Raw genomic sequence first — 21,887 nt, 5'->3', positions numbered from 1 at the left:
ACACAGCAACACAAACTCCACCTGACAGAACAAGCATCTTGGTTGAGAGAGAACCCACAGCAACTCTGGATACTCCAAGCCACACGCAGTCAATTGAGGCAGGAGGTGGGAAGTCAAATGAGGAAAGCTCAAAGTGCTCCCAGCTCCGACTGTGGCACAGGCATTCCCACTCCTACTTTTAGCAGGCACCTTGCCTGGCCTTCAGAAGACTTCTCCAACATCAACCTCGTGTCACACCTTTCTACATACTTTTCAAGTCCTGAGCTGGCTTCAAAAAACCTTTGGATTATATAGGCATGGGAAAATCTTTAGAAGTTTAAACCAAAGTGAACTGTGGTGAAGAGGTATTACACCACTTCAACTATGACCAGAGGGCATAACTGAAATTTTTAGGAATTTGCATGGCTCTCCATACTCTAGGAAATGACTTATGATATTAAAATCCAATTTGTATTGAGCACTTCAAACTTCTTTTATTTTCTAGATTACAATTTAATGAGAGCCCACAGAACATTTTTGGTTGGAAGTGATCTCTGGAAGTCACTGGTCCACTTTTCATTCAAAGCAGGGCCATACTGGGACTTGGCTCAAACTTAAAGTTGTCTCTGGTTGCTCAGAGCCAAACCAATTTTTGTGCACCTGCAAGGGTGAATACTTCACAAATCTCTGGGCATCTGTTTCATGCTTGACTACCCTTGTAGTGCAAAAAAGAAGTCTCTCATAACAGAATATTCCTCATGACTATTTAATGTCCATTACCTCTTCTTTTCTCATTGTGGACTTTCAAGAAGGTAGTATGTAGTCTCCTTTACACTCTCTCTCATCCTATGAAGTTCACTTACCCTTTCTCCCCAAGTCTCGTGTTCAATCCCTGATCTTGCTGGTGATCTTGTGCTGAGCTGATTTCAAATATGTCAGCATCTTTCTTGCACAAAAAGAGACTGAAACTAAATACAACAGTCCAGCTGTGGCCTCACAAATGCCAAACAGATGGAATTGCTTCCCTTGGCTACTGTCCGGAGTGTGTATTTAGCTTTCTTAGATGCAAACCTGAGACAAACCTAGAACAAATTCTACCAAATCACTTTCTTATTTTCTCTCTCACTGACTTGAAAATATGCATCATGTGCAAGACCACATTTTTGCTTTAGCCCCAGTGATTCAATGCAGCATATGAATTAGCTGTTTGGTTTAAACAGCTTTGATCTTTTTAGAGGACATTACAGGATGGGGCAATGGAACTTCGTATGTAGAAAAAAAAGCAGTACAAAAATGCTTGAATTGTAAAACCCATCAGAAAGTGTAAAACCATCTGTACAGCATAGCACACACAACAACTTCCATTAGTACAGACAGGCTTGATAAATCTTGGGATGTTGCCACACGTCACGCAGTTCTCACACTGTGTTTCTGTCTGTGCAGAAAAACATTTCAGTATTTACAACTGCCAAGAGTCCTATTCCTACTGATGCCTTGCTTAGTGAGACTGTATTATTTGCCCTGTCTCTGACAGTTTATATGTCAGGCTCTAGAAAGGCAAAAGTAAGCTTACAAAACTGGTTGTCACCTTGATGAGGAAAGGTCTGTCCCTAATGATAAACTAATGCTATCAGTCTCTCCTAGTTTGTTATTAATTCTGTCAATACACAGTATTCCTAGACACTTACTAGTACATTATAATAAAGTAAGCACAGTTCTTTGAAAAATCTAGAAAATTAATACTTCTTGCCTTTCACATAGGGACCTCGTTTGCTAAAGTAGCATGACCCTGTATGCTTCAGTAGTAGACAGCTGAACTTCACCTCTAGTAATCATGTCTTTCAAGAAAGCTCCTAAACATCATGATGCTCATCTGCATAAAATTTGAGACAGAGGAACATGAGGAGAGGGGCAGAGACATTCTAAAGAAATGCAATGGAAGTATCACCAAATTCCTCAGAATGTATTTAGTAATTGGCTAGCCCACATGAATGTTTCACCACACTCATTAATAGAAGAATACAAAGTCAATAATTTTCACTCACACAAGAATTGTGTTTTCTTTTTCATTTTTAAAGACAAACCAGTTTATGAAGACTACAGCAACAGAAGAAGAAACCTACAAAGTTATGCAGTCTCAGAAGATCAGTAACAAGCAAAATTGCAAAATATTTAGGAACTTTAGAAGCAGCACAATGGTTCCAAACACACAATTCCCAAATGAATTACCAGAACAGAAGGGCTAGAAAAAAATTATTTTGACTTGACAAGGCAATGCACCATTACTGTAAAAACAATGAAACTAAAAGTAATATTTCTAGAGATAGTCACATCCCTGGCAATAACAAAAAACTCTTCAATAAGAATTACTCATTTCAGCAATCAGTTCATAACAGACATTCCTATTGCTGTCTTGCTCATTATACTCTTTAAAAGAATGATCTACATATTATAAATTTCAGTCATTTTTTTATTAGCTGCCAAGAGCATAATTGCATAGATAAGTTTCTTAATTTCTTAGTAAACAAATTAAATGTTGACATTGTGTCGAAGATCCACAGTGTAAAATTAAACATATTTTTAAGTTTTGCAAAGTTAGTAGCAGCTATGTATGTACACGTGTGTTACACACACCTTGGACATGAATATGTTTACAAGCATCACATAAATATCCTTCTACTACCCATGGAGTGATCCTTGTTATTCAGATATGAAGACATCCTATTAAAACTGAAAAACAAACCACTCAAAAATTTACAATAGTAGTAATGTCCTTGTCCTTCCACAACAGGATAGGATGCAAAAGTTATAACCAAAGCGTATTTTCTGTAAGTGATCTTGTAATTGTTCATTAGACGGATTCTTACACAAACCTCATTTGTAAGGCTGAATTTCAATACCCTATTAAGTACATTGTTGAACGCTTACTTGATGCAAAGTTTTGTGTAACACTTAGCTAAAAAAATGTGGACTGCAATTCTAACCTTTGAGCAATTATTAAAATTATCTTAACATTTCTGAAGAAAATACAAGAAAGACCTTGAAAGAAAAGGGAACTTTTTTGTTGCACTGAATACACTGCAATATACTAAGCATGGTTTCTTACACCTACCCTAATTGAACTAAATATTTTTAGTAGATAATAAAATACAGTGAAGAATATATTTAGCCAAGATATAGAATTCAATTAACAGAGTCCTATCACTCCAAATTACTGGTTTAATGTGATCCAAAGCTTTCTTTTTTGGGAAAAAATAATCTTCATGCTTAGGGCATAGTTTAATTTTTATTACAGTACTTTGAATATTCTGCAAAACAGTGATAGGTCTTGGGAATAAATTATTTCAGACCATTCAGATCATTATTCAGAAATTTCAAATGTGATTTTTCAGAGAAGCTTGTTCATCCATTTTCCACTGCTCATTACAAATGATTAAATTATATTCATAAAGCAAAGCACTTTTATATAAAAACCCTCAAAGTGAATGATATACCAAGCTCCACTTTCAAAAGCAAGCCAAACTACTTAATAAACAACACAACAGGGAAAGCATAAAAATACCTTCTGCTAATAGAAAATTCTCCAGAAATTTTTCAGTTGGCATACAGCTTCCAAAATCTTGAACATCACAAAGAGTCATCAAAACTGAAGTCAAACAACCAGCTCACTATTTTAGGCACCTCCAGAAAAGTGATCATGGCTATTTATTGACCTATCCATGCTGAGGTCTTAACAGACCTTGTAACAAAGAATTCACATTTTTGCAGCTTTACTGCTATTATTTGAAAGGATTCACAGGAGAAACATATTTGCCTTCCTCACTGTCACATCACCTTGTTATTATTCAGAGGGTCTGAAATACATAAATGTTTAAGTTGTTAGAAAGAGGTAACAATATTGATTCCATTCTTTGTCAACTTTCACAGGAGATGTTTCTAACATTCTTCTTCCAGTGTGGGAAACAAAACCAATACTATATTATGAGAATGACATTGCTGCTTCTCTGACTAAGTTCTTGCATGCCAATGGCTTTTTCTTCAGCTGTGGCAATGCCACACTGAGCATTCAGTCCCCTGCAGGTAATCCCCACCTTCATAATGGCACACTGCTCTTTGAGGCTTCTGAGGCTTTAGAAAGCCCAAGGGGAAAAAAAATCCGCATAGAAAAGTTACAGACAAGTTAACAAATTTATTAACTCTGCCTTGAATCCTTTATCCTCTAGTCAAATTATTTTCTGTCCAAGAGACTAAAAGTATTTTTTCACAGTTAGCTGAAATCAAGTCTCAGAGGTTTCTATCCAATATAAGTTAAATAGCTTTTTATTAGTAATTCACCCACACACACTGTAGAACTTGACACTGGCCTTCACAAAGTACCTTTACTTCTGATTTAAAGATCTGTGTGCCTGTAATAAAGAAACCAATCCAAAATCATACCTAGAAACATTAAAAAAAAAGAGAAAAAAAAAGAGGCCAAACCAAAATATGATACGCTCCATTAGTACTGAATGGGAGACATGGCTGGCAAACCCCAGGATGTCCACTATTCACTTCAATACAAATTGGAGAGAGATGTTTAAGACAAAAAAAGGGCACTCTTTTCTCTCCCAGGTTGTACTTTAATCTGGAAGTTAAATCAGGGCACCACAGAGGCTGATGCTGCAGCCTGGTGCCCAAAGGCCAGGCTCAGTTTTGCTGCTCTCAGTGGGAGCTCCATGGGCTAACACTGACATCACACCAGAATGGCATTTCTGACAGCCTGCCCCAGAAGGTCAATGCTCAGGAGAAATGCATGCCCCATGCATCCCTTGCATGGAGATTCAGAGACTTCTGAAAATCTGAGAAGCAGAAAAGAACAGAAATTCATCTACTCTTCCAAGACATTACATGACAAAGTAAAATCTGCCTAATATCTACTACATGGGATATATCAAAACAGAACTGAACATTGTGCACAGATAAAAGACATTTTTCTGCCTACATTTTAACTTGGAATTCATTTTAATTTAAGTTTGGCTAACACAAGTGAAACACAAAGACATTATAAAAAATGTGACAAGGGATACATACTCTAAACAGAAGTTCTGACCATATTTGTGATAAGGCTTTTTTTTTTTTTTTTTTCTCTTTGCATTTTCCTATACATGCTGCTTAGGTTAAACAGGATTTAGATCAAAATGAAGTTGCAGAGTTGTGTTTCCAAATCTGCTGGATCCTTCCCTCTATCAGCAGCCTACTAATGACTCCTTAGTATTTGGCCACTTGGCCTTCAGAGCTTTAGTACAGGGAAGAGGCAAGGAGGGCAGCTCCACCCTCTACCCTGGGCTCCAGACCAAAGTCATCACAGTAATTACGAGGATGCTTCATTTTGCCTCCTCTCTCATTCTATGCTTTCAGACTCTACCAGGAAACTACAGCTTCTCTTGACTCATCTGAGGCATCAGTCTTTGGACATGTCACCCCATTCCACCAGTATACTCATAATTTCTGATCTACACTTCAACCACAACTTGGCACCATGAGACAGGTAGGCTGCTGCATCATCTGTAAGGTACTGCAAATTAGACTAAAAAATTAGGAGGATTCCACAGTCAATTCCTACCCTCCAAAGAACTGCCCACAAGAAGCATGTTCCTGTGCAACATTTGAAGGAAACTCACAAGAAGGGAAAGCACAGAGGAAGCCTCATGGAACTAGAGCTTTCTGAAGAGATAAAATGATGAGCTCCCAAGAGCAGTAGATGACAATTCTCAGCAAAGAGTACATTCTAATTTCAGTTTATCTAGGCAATTCAATTCAAAGAAAAAACACATTCCATTTGAAAAATCATCTTATCACTGCAAAGCAGGGAAACTTACTAGTCTTACATTTATGCAACCTCTAAAAAACAACTGAATGCAAGAGCTGAGCTCCACTTACTCCAACAGCCTGAGAAATTCCTCCTGGTCCCATCTCCTCTATCAGCTGCAGAGTCTATCATGCATCACCTGCAAACTGCTTCTGTTCAACACATGAGCTTCAAATTCAGAACTCTTCCCAATACAAATACAGAATGCTTCCCATTTTTATTAACTAAAATTAATTTTAGTTCTCCACAGCTTTAATTGAACTTCAATTACCGAAACTAGCCTGACACAAGCCATGAAGAAGGAATTAATAGCCTACTAAATAAGAACTGTCACTCAGCATTTCCTAAGCTAAATGTAAAAATTAAGACTGATAAATGTATGCTAAGTATCATTGCATAAATATGCATATAATGCATTTTCCTCTTTTAAAATAATGTTAAATTCAATGTAAAGACATTTGATTGCACATCAGCATTTTAGTGGTGATCAATCACTGGAAATCAATGATTCTTTTAAATAAATGCAGAAATATATTTAATTGAAATCCTATTACTTTAAAATACATTTTTGTTTACTTTTGAATCACTTAAGACTTCAGACAGTTCACTCTATGGTTGGGAAACAGGATCTCAGGACATAACCCACTTACTACCAAAGCTTTTTTCCCTTCTGCAATTTACACAGTTGATACACTAAGAGTGAAATAGAACAGCAACCCAAATTTCTCATCCAAAAGTGCATCACTGAGGGTTTACCCACGCTCCATCTCTTTACAGACTTTTTTATGCCATTAAAAGATTCCAATCCTATTAGAATGCAAATATAAAAGGGTAGAGAGAGCATACATAATACCATTAACATTCAAAGATTTCTTGCTCCCCATTATCAGATATTAATTCTCACATTAACTGATGTTTTGTTAAAAGAAAAAACCAACAAAAAAATGGAATCCATTAGCAGCTGCATTAAAAGCCAACAAAAGAGGCAACAACTGCTGATGTGATTATGCACCTAATCCTTTCTGAAAGTTTCCATATCCAAGAGCACCAAACAAGCACTGCTTCGACTTTCATTTCACACCAGGTATGTAAGTACATGTTACTGAAAAACAACCTTAACAGGGTTTCTTGCATACCAGTATTTTTAGCAAGCTTTGAAAAACTATCACTCATTTTTAGAAGTCTCTAGATGGTTTCCTTTAAGCTCTTTTAAAGACACAATATGGCACGTCTGGGGGGAAGAAGGAAAAAAGCTTTTTTATCACATAAGCAGCATGTTTCAGTTTCAACTGCACCAAGGTGGCAGCTGCCAGCCAGAAGCCTGCCAGCAGATGGAATAGCCCAGCTCAAGCAGGCACTTGGAACACTGTCAGCCACCAGACCTGGTGCACTCTTCCCTTTACATGCTTCTCTCTACTGCATATGATGGCACGTGGCTGTTAATGGGAACAGCCAGAGCAGCCTGACACTTCATAAAGGAGACAGATCCCAGCAAATAGCTACATCTTAGCTACAGGCATACAAAAAGCACATCCACCCCAGCCACTTCATGCCCAGAGAAACATCAGCAAATGAAAGGGGATCCTGGGTGATACATCTTCATTACAACTTGCTTTCTCTCTTCAGAAATCCATGAGTCCAAGAGTCTCAGATCAGTACTGTGTAAATAGAAATCATGTAAAGTGACAGCACATCTCTATTTTAGTAATATCCTCACTCACACCTGCAGGACTCTACCATTACTCTTCCTCATCTTCCACATGTGTTGACCAACTTGATTAGTCTACAAATCTCCCCAAAACAAGGTCACCAAAACACTAGCAGAAATGCACTATGATGTACTGCACATCCAACCAGATCAGAGCTTCACCAACATTCATTAGCTGGGTAAGTCACAACTAATATTTCCTCAGGCATTATTAAAAAACACAAATTAAATCCTTGGAGTCACTAACAGCAAGTGACTGTTGTGGGTACTTTCTTCCACATCACATGAACATGAAGCCTACCAACCAGCCAAAGCCCCTCTGAAAAGTCTAGCACTTCCAATATTCCCTCACAGATGTTCACATTACCAATTAATCATCACCACAGGGAGTCTCAGCACAGAGGCTAAGGGTTGAATACACTCACTTCAATCTTACTTTGGAACTCTTTCAGTATTTTCCAAATCAACAACAAAATATAAGTGAAATAAAATCAAAACATTCACACTTACACCCTAATACATAATGCAGCACAATGAACTGCCCTATAATTTTACCTAAATGGACATGATTTTAAGGTACCACAAATCACATCTTCAGTTCTAACTCCACTATCATGATATAGATTTATCTGCCTTTGACCACATAAACTAATGTTTTTGGAAATTTAAAGAAGATACAAACACTGTTGAAGCATTACAAAAAGGAACACGAACAAAAAGCCAGCACCTCTGCTAATAAACAGAAATTATTTTGTATCATATTAATGCCCTACCAAAAGTGTAAGACAATATGAAGAACTTCCCCCTATTCTCAGTGGATGATGTGTTTGTGTTATTAAACACTTTCCATTTGCATGAACAAAAAAAAAAAACAAACAACAACAAAAAAAAAAAAAATCACAACAGCTACATTCCAATTCCTTAATTTTAACTGAAGCACCTAATGTCCAGAACACTGCACTGGTTCCACCAAGCTAACAGTGCACTCTATCTATGCACTCACAATGGAAGGTCACAAAAATAACCAAATACAAGAAATGCACTGTATGTATACATACATGTGTATGGTACATGTATGCTTCATGAAGACTTGGGAAGTACAGCAGAATTATCCTTCCTACTCCACCAAGAGACATAAATGCACAAAGAAACTGATTTATCAAAGATCATACACAACATCCATGACAAGCATGGGTTCAGTCTACTTCTTTCAAGTCCCTTGCAAGTGAACTGAGATTATCTTTTTTCCTTACTAACATTTTCTGTTAATAGCTCAAGTACTTCATGGAGTCTTGATATCACTTTTCCACACAGAAGAACTGATGTGCTACATCAAATCATTCACCCACGACTGGCCACAAAACCAGTGAAACATCTCAGAACTGAAGGTCCCACTCCCTGTTTTATCTACCAGGCCACAACAGCCCTGCAGGTCAGTGTCAGCACTCTGACTGCAAAAAGCAGAAAGGACTTTTAACCTGTTCCTTTTACAAAGAAAGAATTTCAACATCATGAGACATGTTGAATAAAAGGTATTTGAAATTAGAATTATTTATTCAGGGTTTCAGGTGAAGCTGAAGTTTTCAAGGATACAGAGCTCTCAAAGAACAGACAAAACTGCCTGCTGTATGGAATAATTTCAATAGAAAACCCCACCAGGTAATGACTTGCACTTTAATTACTTGCCAAGATGCTTTATTGGGAGCACATAAAGTATGTCTGCAGAGACATGCAAATATTGTTAAGCAGAATTCATGTGCTCTCCATAAAGCTTGTTTTCTAGTTTTGGATTTCTTTGTGTGGGAACAGAATTCCCATACCAAGAGATGGAAATTTTAGAACTGCTGATTCACTTCACAGAAACTCTTACTCCTAACATCCATATGTAATCTAAAATAAAGACTCTTGAGTTGCAAGGTTCATCTGTAGACATCTGTAGACAGTACTGCTAGGAAAAAAAATTCTTGTCTATGGGGCTGACAAGCACACATTAGTCTGAATTTTTTCACAAACTATACATTTCTCAAAATTCATTCATTTTATGACAAATCAACACTACATCCTTTCCCAAATCTCATATTTAAATGCATTCTTTCAAAGGGAGAATAGATTTGAATGAACAGCCTCTAAAGCAGTTGGGTCTTTCACAAGCCATCATCACTGTTTCTATACCACAGCAGAGGAATACATTGCAGGATTTTGGAGTAGACAAAAACATGCAGAAAGCAAAGAACATGCGTAATTCAGTAGATAAACAGTAACAAACCCAAATTCCTGATATGCACTATAGGGACCTATAGTTTCAAGATCTTCCAGAAACATGAATTTTATTTGTTGGAAAAGAAGGACTTCAAAACATACCAATAAAAAGCATTACCAGGTACCTGGAAAAAAACATACTATGAAGTATAATTTCAATACAATTAAGGCAAATGCATTGCAAACCTATCTTTGTAGGAGTTAGGAGAGGAACACCTACAGAATGCTCTAGTTTTCAACAGAGCATTTCATTTCAGTGTGATCACACTGGATCACACTGAAATTTTAAACATTAAAAAGCTTTAAAAGGTCAGTTAATAGGAGCATCTGCAGAGATGTATGAATAGTTTTAACAGGAAGTTGAAACATTCCAAAGGAGTAACTGAAAGACTTGAACACTCCCACTAAAAGTCAGCATATAAAAAGTGAGTCCCATGACTTGAACAAAAAAAACCAAACCCAAACCAAAATAAGAAACACCCTTGTATTTAAAAATGGGGAGTTGAGGGAAGAAGAGAAGCAGTTTCTCATAGTTTGATCACAAAGAAGGAATTAAATCATAAGTGACACCATTCTAATGAAGCAAAACTGATAATAATCTTTTTTTTAAGGAAAAGGCATGCAAAACCAACAAATAAAATGCATCAGAGCTTGATAAAGATCACTGCTTTAGCCTCAGTGTTATCTACTGCACATCTGCTACACAGCATTATCTTACTACTCAAGCATCACTTTTGCATTCTAATGTAGTAGCTTCATCAGATTAATGCCCAAGACATTTCAGCTGTGCTCCAAGTAAATAAGTGGACATACAGGAATATTATGCATGGCCTGTACCACTGACACTAAGAAAGAAAATGTGATTAGCACCAAATTGCATCTGACAGGGGAACCAGAAAGCTGTCAAACACAATGACATGGATTCAGTATTTTGAAGGTAAAAGGGGGAATAAAGAAGCTGGCCAGTCTGGCATCAAGACAGCAATAAAACACAACAGCTATGATAAATTAATTCATTTACTTATGAAAAATTAGAGGCTTCAACATGCAGCTCTCATTTATAATCTTGTCAATCTGGCAGAATAAATAAAAAGCCTATACAATACACAGTGGGATGGAGGGGGGGAAAACAAAAGGGGGAGGAAGAAAAACAGATTTTTGCATTTAGGCTAACAGAATAATTTCTTACATTAAATCACACCAGATCAAGCCTTTGATACCAGTGACTAATGCAAGGATACATTACAGCAGGGATTACTGTTTTAACTAGAGACACACAGTGCTAAAACAACAGGAAGGCTTGAGATCAAACACTGTAGCCACATAAAACAAAATGAATTTTTCACATGCAAGAGATGCAATGACTAATAGTCTATCAAAAGGATATCAGGAGGGGCAAAAGTGGAAGTAAAATCAAAGGACTGGTCCGTGGGACAAGAACAGGCACTGAAAGGAGACAATGTCCTCCTAACAGCTGCCTTGGAAATCCCTTCCAGGTAAAACAAGCTCTGCAACATCCCGCAGCTCTGTCTCTGCAGCACTTTCCAGGATCTTCTCCTGGGATGCCCAGATAGACCCAGCAGTTAATACCTCAATAGCAGTACGGGTGCAGTAATTTTTCCTACTGAGATGGCTGTCACAACCAGGAGATGGTCTTTCAGAGGAGTCTTTCAGTGTCTGGCAACTGTCAAAGTAGGTGAGTTCAGACCAGAAAATGACAAATTTCCTCATAATGAAAAAGACTCCTTAGCAGAACATGAGAGATCACCACCATGAAAGCAGCAGCAAGGCCAACTGTCACCACCAGTGCAGAGGCTGGATTTTAACCTCCCAGCATTTCATACTTTGATCGCTGCAGGTTATTCAAATCTTACCCATGCTGAGCCACATATCTGGACCACTAAGGGTTTAGGGTACAGTCTGTTCATATACATCTCTGAATACTGAAGAGATTGCTCCAAAACCCAGCAAAAAGAGCTGTCCCTACCACCTGCTAAGCATTTACTCTGCAGCAGCCTAGAAGGATCCCAGGAGATCAGGCAGCCATTGAGCCCCAGAAATCAGTTTTGATGCCCACTGCAAAGGCTGGCATCAAAAGCCAAGCTAGTCACTAACAGCATTCTCCCACTATTAATTACATGTCCAGCTTACAGGGGAGTGACAGAGCAGGGCAGACAAAGCCTTTGATGACAAGCACACCACCAGTCTGTGGCAGCACATGTTCTGGGGCAGAGCTGGAACTTTAGCCCATTCTCATTTAAGATCAGGACTGATGGCTTAGTCCAGAAACACCCTATCAAGTGCAGTTCAATCTACAGAACTTTTATTTTTATCAGTACATGTGTGGAGTGGTGGAAGAAAAGTGTCACCTCGAAGTCAACAGACGGCCACAGAGAGCCAGCTCTGTGGCACACAACGGTTCTGTCAGCCCTGTGACTAATGCTAGTGTTACTGCTTGTGTCCTCACCTCCACAGTTAACAACAATTAGTACTGGTACAGGGCTGTTTTGAAATCTGTGAGATACTTGAGAACAGATACTTTCTAGTTCACTTAGGAGTATCAATTAAAAAGCCTATTTTCATAAACCTATTGGCCCTCAAGATTTTGACTTTTTTACCTTTGCCACATACCTCTAACCACTATGATTATTTTTAATATGAGTTATTTTAATTAAAGTATTTTCATTTGGGTCTACAAAGTACTTTGTATCAAATTCAATATATATACAATTCAATGCACATATACATACTGTTTGGCACCTTCTGTTGCAAATCCACAGATTAAAAGTGTTGCAAGGCCAGCTGGGGTTTACTTGTGAATTTCTGCAAGATTCTGATTTTTTTCCCCCCATCTAAACTTAAGTATGCAACCCTTATGTTTGAAGACCAGCCCTCTAAATTCAGACTTTATCCTGGTTATATAAGAAGATTAAGAAAACAAAGATGGTCATGGCTTAAATGCCTAAGACAAAAACAGTTAAGCAGGACTAGAGGTATAATTGATCTCCTACCTGTTCACATTTAAAGGCCCAGTGAAAATTACATGTTATTGAAATAACCATTTATTTTCCCAGTGTTCTGCATCTCCACGACAAAACAAAATCAATCCTGTAGTGGAATAATTACTACATTATCATATGGAAATTATTTTTTTTTATACTAGAGTACAAAGATAGGGCTTAAGGATCAGCCAGTACTTCCATGTTCTCTGCCAATTTGTGGCCTGCTTTGCTTTTCCATTGCCAAATTTTACTCAGTCTTTTGAGAAAGACAATCTTCATGTACTTCATGACCCTGAGGAAGCCATACGTCAGGCTACCCAAGAACATTTATTAACTGACCACTCAACCTTTCATCAGTCAAATTCACAACCATAACCTCAAATGAATTGTTAATTATTATCTGATTTTTACAAAGCTTTGAGAGAGGCAATTTAAAAGGTTGCACTGAATGTATTTATTGCAACACAACTATGGGAAAAAACACAATTATTAAATGATGGCTGCATTTAAAATTTTAACATCCAATTTCAAAATTTCAGCTAATTTCAAGCCTTAAGTAATGAAAACCATGAATATATAGAAGTTTACATGACCTACATGAACTCGGGGCATAACCAGAGTAGGGAGAAAGGGGGGAAAAAAATCCCTGATGCCTCTGTGTGACACAGAAGTTACAGGAAATATTTGGTGCCTGGCTCAATTCCCCCACCATGTAACTGCCCTTTAAAGCATGTTAGAAGTATACTTTTCAGCATAAATATCTTTTTATTTTGACACTACCTGCTCCACTATGAAAATGTTGTATTATACCTCAGAACCACACCACAAAAATCTTTTGATTAAATTTCTTGTACTGTACTCTGGAGCAGAGTTTTTGTGTTGTTGTTGCTTTTAAGGCACACCGCTAAAGAAAGCAAAATACCTTACAAAACAAGTATGTTAGAAAAATAACTTCTCAAGATATCTATAGCTGCAACTGCAAGACAGTATAGAACAGATCTGAGAATTCGCAGCTGGTCACGAAACAAAACATCACCAGCTATATCATCTTGTTTGAGCATTTGCTCCTCAATCAAGTCATATTTTGGAAACATTTTTCTAATTTCTTTTCATCTGCACTATTGCAAGAGAGCAATTTTAAGCCACAGGGCTGAGAGAAGAAGCAGATCATAGACAATACAGCATTACTGGAACAAACATTTGGTCTACAAATTCCAAGAGAGCCACGGATATTCAAGTTCACTTCAAAGAAGTACTGAATTGCAGGCTAAGTAACTTGTTTTCATTCCTAATCTACAAGTTCAATAACTCAAGCAAACTTAAGTGTTTTTGAATATTTAAATCTGAAAATTGTATAACCCACAATTTTCTATGTTAGTCCAGTAGGCACAGGCTAGAAACATCCTGCAGTATTTGGCCTATTTGGCTATATTTAGGGAATTTGTCTTGACCTACAGGGGCATTTGGGGAACTGTCTACATCAAGGATGGCTGGGGATTGCAGCTTCTCAGCGTGCTGCCAAAACGACTCTAGCAAACAGAGCTGTGTAACTCCCGGTAAGCTGTAGCACAGCAGAGTCCATTGTCACGCACAGCCGATCTCGCACCTGCCAGCCCACAGGAGGAAAAGTGAAGGCACTTGGCAGGTGACTTTCTGCAGAGGGTCCCAGACCTTTGCTGCCCACCAGGAAGCCAAGTCAAGCTGCAGGTTGGAGCTGCTCACTGATGCTGCCAGAGGGCGTGAAGAGCATCCCTATGGCACAAGTGTTCATCCAAGCTCCTATGTGCTCGAGCTGCAGCTGAAGGCCACTGAGGGCACAGAGGACTAATGGCATCACTAGGGCCCCAAACAGCTTTAACCTTAACTCAAAATAAATTTCTCTCCGTTCACCCTAAGAACCACTTCTTACCCATCCTTGTCCATCACTGACTGCACCCACTGTCTTCCCTCATGTTTCCTCAGCACTTAAAGCCACAGTGATATTAAATAGACACCACTGATGAGGAATAGGAAAGAGAAAACAAGGAGACTACGCGTGTAACTCAGTATAATCCCTTAGTGAATACATGGAAGATTAAACAAAACAGATGATCCCAGCTTTGGGCACTTCTGTAGGCTAATAAAACATGGTACTCTAGAAGTTTAAGATGTAAGGTGGGGTCAGTGGAGTATGAACCATCTTTTTCTGCAGAGCCCACACTATTTAAACATGCAATTTTTCCCATATTCCCCAATTGTTTCAATATTTAGCATTATGATACTAAGGGTGACCCGCACCAAATAATCACTTTGTCCTCAACATAAATGTCTTAAAATTTTTATTCCAGCAAAGAAATTAGAATTTATTTTACTGAAGAAAGGCAATGTGACAGTTCTCTTTAGAAATGCACTAATACACAAGTAATGACAAGGAAATTGTTTATCCTGTCTGGTTTGCAAACATTTCATTATATCTAATACAATATTAGCTAAGAAATTACTGTGATAAAAGTATTTTTCACTGAATTCGCATATATACAAAGTGACTGATAAAATGGCAGCCAAACTAAATATTTAACTTTAAAGGTGAAACACCAGCTGACCAAAAAAAAAAAAATTCTAAGTTAAGGCTGTCTATCTTCACTTTTCAAGTTACATCTAAACTTCAAGCAGAAAGCAATGTTGCACCAGTCTCCATTACAGTGAGCGTGCCAAAAACCTACAACAGAGCACAACTGTGAGCAGTACCTTCTCATTTCTCTGCTTATGTCAGCTTGCACCCAAAAATGAGCACAACTTTGCCGTTATTTGGCTCTGTTTGTGCCTTCCAATCTCTCTCTACCACTGGACAGAACCTTCCCTGAGTTTTCTTAGAAGTGAAGGAAAAAGTCCCATTTCCAGAGAAGCAGCTAACAACTGAAAATAAGTGTTCCACAAAAGGGTAAAGAAGCAACATCAGCTAAAGACAGAAAAAGTCAAAGAAATTGTTTTTAAAGTAGATTTGAATACTCCAAAACCATAATTAAAAACTTGGTTAGCTTTTCATAAAACAAGATCACTTTGTCTTATAAAAAGTAAAATTTTTAACCATCTTTTTACATACTTGGAGCAACTTAGCAGATACAAACACCTTCATCATGATAATAATCCAATATATAATGCAAAGAAATTAACTTAAGAATAATTCCACTTCACAAATCTGGAATACAGAAATATTTTCCAAACACATTCAGATCTTAAAAATCCTTTAAATGGGTAAATCTGTCAAAAGTTATTTTTAATATAAATATAGCTATCATAAAACTTAAATACCAACAAGAACTATTCACCAACAACCACTGGCTTGGGAACAGAACTGCAGCTCAATCACTCCTGAGAGTACCTGGGCACCTGCAAACTTTGGCTAAGCTGGTATTCAACACTTATAACATTGACTGCAAATGAGCTATAAAGTCTATATCAGAACATATATTGACCTAGCAGACAATAATGGTTACTTAAAAAATAAAACCATTACTGTAAAAATCTCTCTAAAAATCTTTATTATAATGCATCAGAAAAAAAAAATAGGCCAAAGTATTAGTTATTTTCAGGTTTAGATAACGTTTCAAAGATTAAGAACACAGCTGAAGAAACACACAAAGCACCTGAAATATTTAAATTGTCAAAATCAAACCTCATACTGGTACTGAAAGTCTTCTGTCAATTAGGAATTGTTGAAAAACAAGCTCAACATATTGTAATGAAGATTAATCATTTCACTATCTAAGGAAGTATTACCCATAAATTTTCAGCAAGCTAAGTAACCTCTTAGTCAACATCTGCCCAACCTCTACTGCTTAGGTAAAGCTACACATTTCTGTTTTGTCAGATTACTGATTTCAAGGGTCTCAGGAACTTGTTTTCTAGAACTCACTGGAAATCTGAGAAATTAGGAAGAGTTTAAAAAAACCCTGTCAACAGCTGTTTCTATAGAAACAAATACTGAACCTGCAATAACAAGGTGAAAGTTATTTGCTTAGTGGACTGAGAACTCTACTTAAAATACAAAGTGCACAGGGTCCTAAAAATCAACACTTTTCAAAACAAAAACTGAAATCCAGATAGTTCATTTTGATTTTCATTGGAACTTAAAAAAATAAACAAGTGCAACTTAAAATATAAATCCCAGAGCTTTTCACAATAACAAGTTTACATACTAAATACAAGAAGCATTAAGAGCGCTAATTAAAGAAAACAAAAACAAAAAACCTAAAACAAACCAAAAAACCAACCAAACAAAAAAAAGCCAACAAAACACCCTAGCAAGCCAAGCCAAATGAAAGAATGAAATGCCAGCTTGTGGGACTTAGCCCTCGCACAGCCCGTGAGCCCCAGCGTGGGCACCGAGCTGGGGGAGCCAGCTGCCAGCACAGCCCGGTGTGCCGGAGCCCAGCCACAGCCAGCCCCTCCAGCAGCCCAGGAAGAATGAACACAGTCCAGCACATCCTTAACCTACAGCTCCTGGAAATCCCATCTTCAAAATCTAAATAGTTCAACAAGGCCTAATCTCCACAGTAGCTCCCACAAAATATGGCATCTCTCCAGCACTCACCCCAGGAATTACAACATCCCAACTTGGTTTGACGTCATAGATTTCCACACTAGTATAAGTTTTGGTGAGAAGGGAGGCGGCAGCATGAGAACCTGGTTTGCAGAGTCAGCAGCAGATCCACAGAAAAGTTAACCCCACACTTATATTTTTATTTTAGTCCTTGAGACCAAGTATAATTATTTGAAGTAAACACATAAAGAAGTGGTTTAGAAGCTACCCTGGCAACAAAATATGTGACAAATCTATGGCAAGCAAGGTACGCCTATTATTTCAAGTACAGAACTTTAATAGCTCTTTGCACAGAATAAAAATCTGCTCTGAAACAAAGATTAATTGTACCAACTGAAGAAAAAGCTCAGACACACACAGAATATGCATTAGATCAAGCAACAAAACTACATTTTAAATAATTAAAAAATGTTCCCAGCAAATAAAAATATATTAAATATGTTAGCTTGAAGTCATTAAACCACCAGACAAAACTTGTAACATAGGATGGTACAAAACCATCAAAAAAAAATCATTATCTGGGTGGGGAAACTGTGAGTTAATGGAGAAATTGAATTTTCACTATTTAAAAGAGGACACAAACATTCTGCTTTGGCATCTGTTCATAGGTTCTACTGCAGCAGACAACCAGAAAACCACCAGAATTTTAGCTGTCAAAACAAATCCTCAAATTAAAGAAAGGAGGAAGAAGAAAGCACTGAACAATTACACACTTCCAGCACCACAAGTCTAGCATTTAGTCAGGAAAAAAAGTATGCAAGAAGGATGGATACAGTCTTAACACTCAGCCAAATGCTAGGAGGATGACTAAATTGGATAGGCACTCAGACACCACACGCCCAGTTTTACGACATCGTGCTGAGATCTATGAAAAAACCTGGACTCAGACTCAAGTGTTACTTATCACTGCCAGGGCATCTAAGCACATGCTCAGCCTCAAGCACTCCAACAAAATCCCCTTGGTCTGGAGACAAGCCCCGTGCTGAGCATGGCTCTCTGCATCGGTCAGTACAAGGCTACTCTTCTGATTTATAACACTGAAACAAGGCTGTGATGTTGAAAAATGATTACAGCAAAGCAAAGACACTTTCACTGCAGGAAGGCACAGAACCCCTCACAGAAATCTTCATGATATTCCTGAATTGAAAATCCAGCTTTATTTATCACTAAATGCAATTATTCCTTCTACACAGAAGTGAACATTTACATTTCTAATGGACCTTTTCCATTTCAGTTTTACTTTCTGCATTGTAACCATCCCTTTATTTATAGTGTTTGGCAAATTGCTATGTTGTGACATTGATTCTTTTATTTTAAAATAAAATTTTAAAATATTTTTTAAATACGCATGCACAATGTAATTGCCTTCATGAACAATCCATATGTGGGTTTTAACAAGTTTCTTCAAGGGGAGAACCTGGGAAAAAGACACTGGTGGAAAGGTCAAAGCACCATAAATGAAATGGGACATAAGGTGCTTAACTACCATTTAATGTCCTAGTAAATACTGAACTGGGATGCAAATTACAAATGCATCTCGCTCTCCTCAAAGCTTTTGACATCACAGAACCCAAGACCATCACACTGCCTTTGAAGGTGGTCACTAGAGACCAATTTGAAAAGAACCCCACTGACTACAGCTTTAAACAGATTTTTAAACTTCAACATGTCATGCTCCTGTCATCTGAGCTGATCTGACTTCCAAAGACAAGGACATCCGCTGCAGTAGCTACCACTGAAGAGTTCAGAGATTAGAGAATCTACATGCAAGCAAACAAACAACAGTTTTGGAATCTGAGCCTGCATTCCAGCCTACCAAAATAAACCCCACATTAGTAGAATCTAGATTTTCAAACTACAGTTCAAACCTTTTTCACGTGTTATAAACAATGTGTTAAAAAGGAAACTGTCATAAATGTAACTGAAGTGATTTCAAGGCACTGGAGAAACACCTCCAAGTTCCCTAATTCTCAAGCAGCATGTAAGAACTGCATTTGGTATCTGAGGAATACAGCATTGAGTCTCATCAATATCAGGAACTCCATAAGGGCACATGACTAATCAGACCATCTTGAAATGAATTTTTCCTTCTGCAGAGATGAAAGAAAGGAAACAGTTGTTAAAGGAACAGACTCTTCTACCAGGGTCTATATTTTAGAAATAAAATACTTTCTGTTCCTACAAATGATGAACTTCTTTGCGTATATACACATCCTTTCATACATTTGCTATGAAATTGAAAATTCAATACTGTCATGTTATTAATACCCAGCAATACCTACAATCAGCAGTTACCACTGGATGTGTAAACAAGTGCAAGGTAGCGCATATTTTTCCATATTTTATGAAATACATTCCATGATACTAAGGCAGGTGGGCAAATCAACTCCTCTTCTTCACAAATTGAATTTGATACCAGACTGCTGGCACAAATTAGGTTGCAATCCGATCCAAAATGTTTCATATTAAAAATGGAAAATTCCCAACAGTACTTTGGTTTTCTGTATAACTGAACCATACAAAGCAGACAGGGAAGAATGCTTTTCTGTTTAACTGATCAAATTAAACAGGCAAATTTAGTCTGAAAATAATAGCCTGAAAACTGTAACAGCCATTCCTTTTTGCTTCACCACACAACATGTTTTTGCCTATAAAAAGGGGGAAATTCACAATTAAGAAGCTGACCTTGAATACAGAAAGACCAGTCATTATAAAGAAAGCTTATTTAATTTGAAATTATGTTGCATTCACAAAGGTCTGAAATGAGGGTTGGACTTAACCATCTCTTTCTTCCCCATCTTCCATATAACAATTTAGAAAACCACTTCCAGATTCTAGGGCTAGTTCTGCAGAACTTGTAACTTGCTACTTCTTCCTCCCACCCCTCCTCTTCACAGTAGTCTTTTAAGAGCAAAGTTTTAGGCCGCATCATTGCTTGGGTTATTTGTTTGCTGGTGGCACCAAGAGCAACACGGGATGGGCCCCCTGCAGCAGACAATGAACCACGTCAGCAATGATCCTTGGTGACTCCAGTGAAGGCCCAGCTTTGGGAGCACATCTTCCAGCACACCAAACACTGAGAGCACGTCGGGCACCAGCCCTGCCCGTGCTGGTGGGAGCAGGCAAAGCAGCGGAAGGAGGCACAGCCAGAGGCTGTTAGCTGGGACAAGCTCGGCACTTGACCTGAGAATGCAAGCGCATTGGGCTTTGCTATAAAGGTCTGTCTTTCAGCAGCGTGTTCCAAACTAAGTGCCTGCTTCAAAGGCTGCCAAAGAGGCACTGGGGCTTCCTTCCTCAGCGTTGCCCAGGAAGCTCTGGCAGTGAGCAGCAGCAGCTCATCCCCCTGCCCAGGGGGTACAGCTCACCCCCCTGCCCAGGGGGCACAGCTCCTCTCTGATAACCTCCCTGGCAGGGCAAACCTCACAGCTCAGCACCAACACTCCACCTCTTACAAGGGCTGAGCCTTGGAGCTCTCCTCATGACATACCTTAGGCAATCACGGGGCCTGCACTAAAACAGATATAGCCAAATAATTGTTTCTGAAGAACGGGAAATTTGGTCTAAGTACTTTCTTCCTTATAGAACTATGATACAGCATTCTGCTCCCTCATTCATGGTAATTTCCTATCAGCTAATCACTGGAAAACCCAACAAAAATACTTTTTATTGCACTTACTTGCATCTCTTCCCAAGTTAAGTTACAGAAAAGGAATAATTTACCATCAAGTCAAATTATCTAGAGATCAAGATGTTAATAATAGATGTAGGTAGCCTTTTTACCAAAAGCAGAATTGTTTTCATGTCTAATAATACTGCAGTCTTTACCACACTGTTGGAATTGATTCAACATAAGACCGACTATGAAACCAAGATTCAGATCTGCCTTGGGGGAAAAAGATGTGTATTTCAAAAAACAATTAAAACAATATATGCCAACCCATCTGACCACCCTCTTCAACACTGCAAAGTCAAACTACCCATAACTTGCTGTGAAATTTGGCAGAAAAATAACTTAGCTCAAAAATCTGCTGTATCTGCTGTTTTCATTATAGAGACCTTTCCCACAGCCTATGCAACATCTATGTTTACCCTGGGTGCCCATACTACTAAACATCAATACAATCTGTGTTTGTATCATCTCCACACTAATCAGGTCGATTACATCTGATATATTGCCCTGTCACACCATCATAATACTAATCAAACAAATGGAGCTGCAGGGAGATGAAGTTGATATATAGGTCTTTAATACAGCTTTTTTTCTTCTTGGTTTTTGTTTGGTATTTTTTTAATGCTCGTGAGCACCATTGCCATAGGAAACAACTGTCACAGAGCTGCCAGCAAATCACAAGCACTACATAAGTAGCACTGCACAGTTTTGTTAGGGGCCACCCAATCAGAATATAATTCAGTATAGTACAACAAAAACAGCCTCGAATGAGAAATGAGACTGCTGGTCTCGCTGCAGTTCTGAGAGACAATTAGAACATGCTATTTGAGAATACCCCA

The 21,887-nt window shown here is 38.1% G+C and overlaps 1 protein-coding gene across 13 annotated transcripts in view; it reads right to left on the bottom strand.

The window, feature by feature from the left end:
• PARD3B (par-3 family cell polarity regulator beta) overlaps positions 1 to 21,887 on the bottom strand; it is a 394,367-nt gene that overhangs the window by 283,589 nt on the left and 88,891 nt on the right. The window lies entirely within an intron of this gene.

This window comes from Lonchura striata, chromosome 7, assembly GCF_050655825.1.
Source record: "Lonchura striata isolate lonStrDom1 chromosome 7, ASM5065582v1, whole genome shotgun sequence".
Classification (NCBI taxonomy): Eukaryota; Metazoa; Chordata; class Aves; order Passeriformes; family Estrildidae; genus Lonchura; species Lonchura striata.
This window is presented reverse-complemented; position numbering and strand designations above follow the sequence as displayed.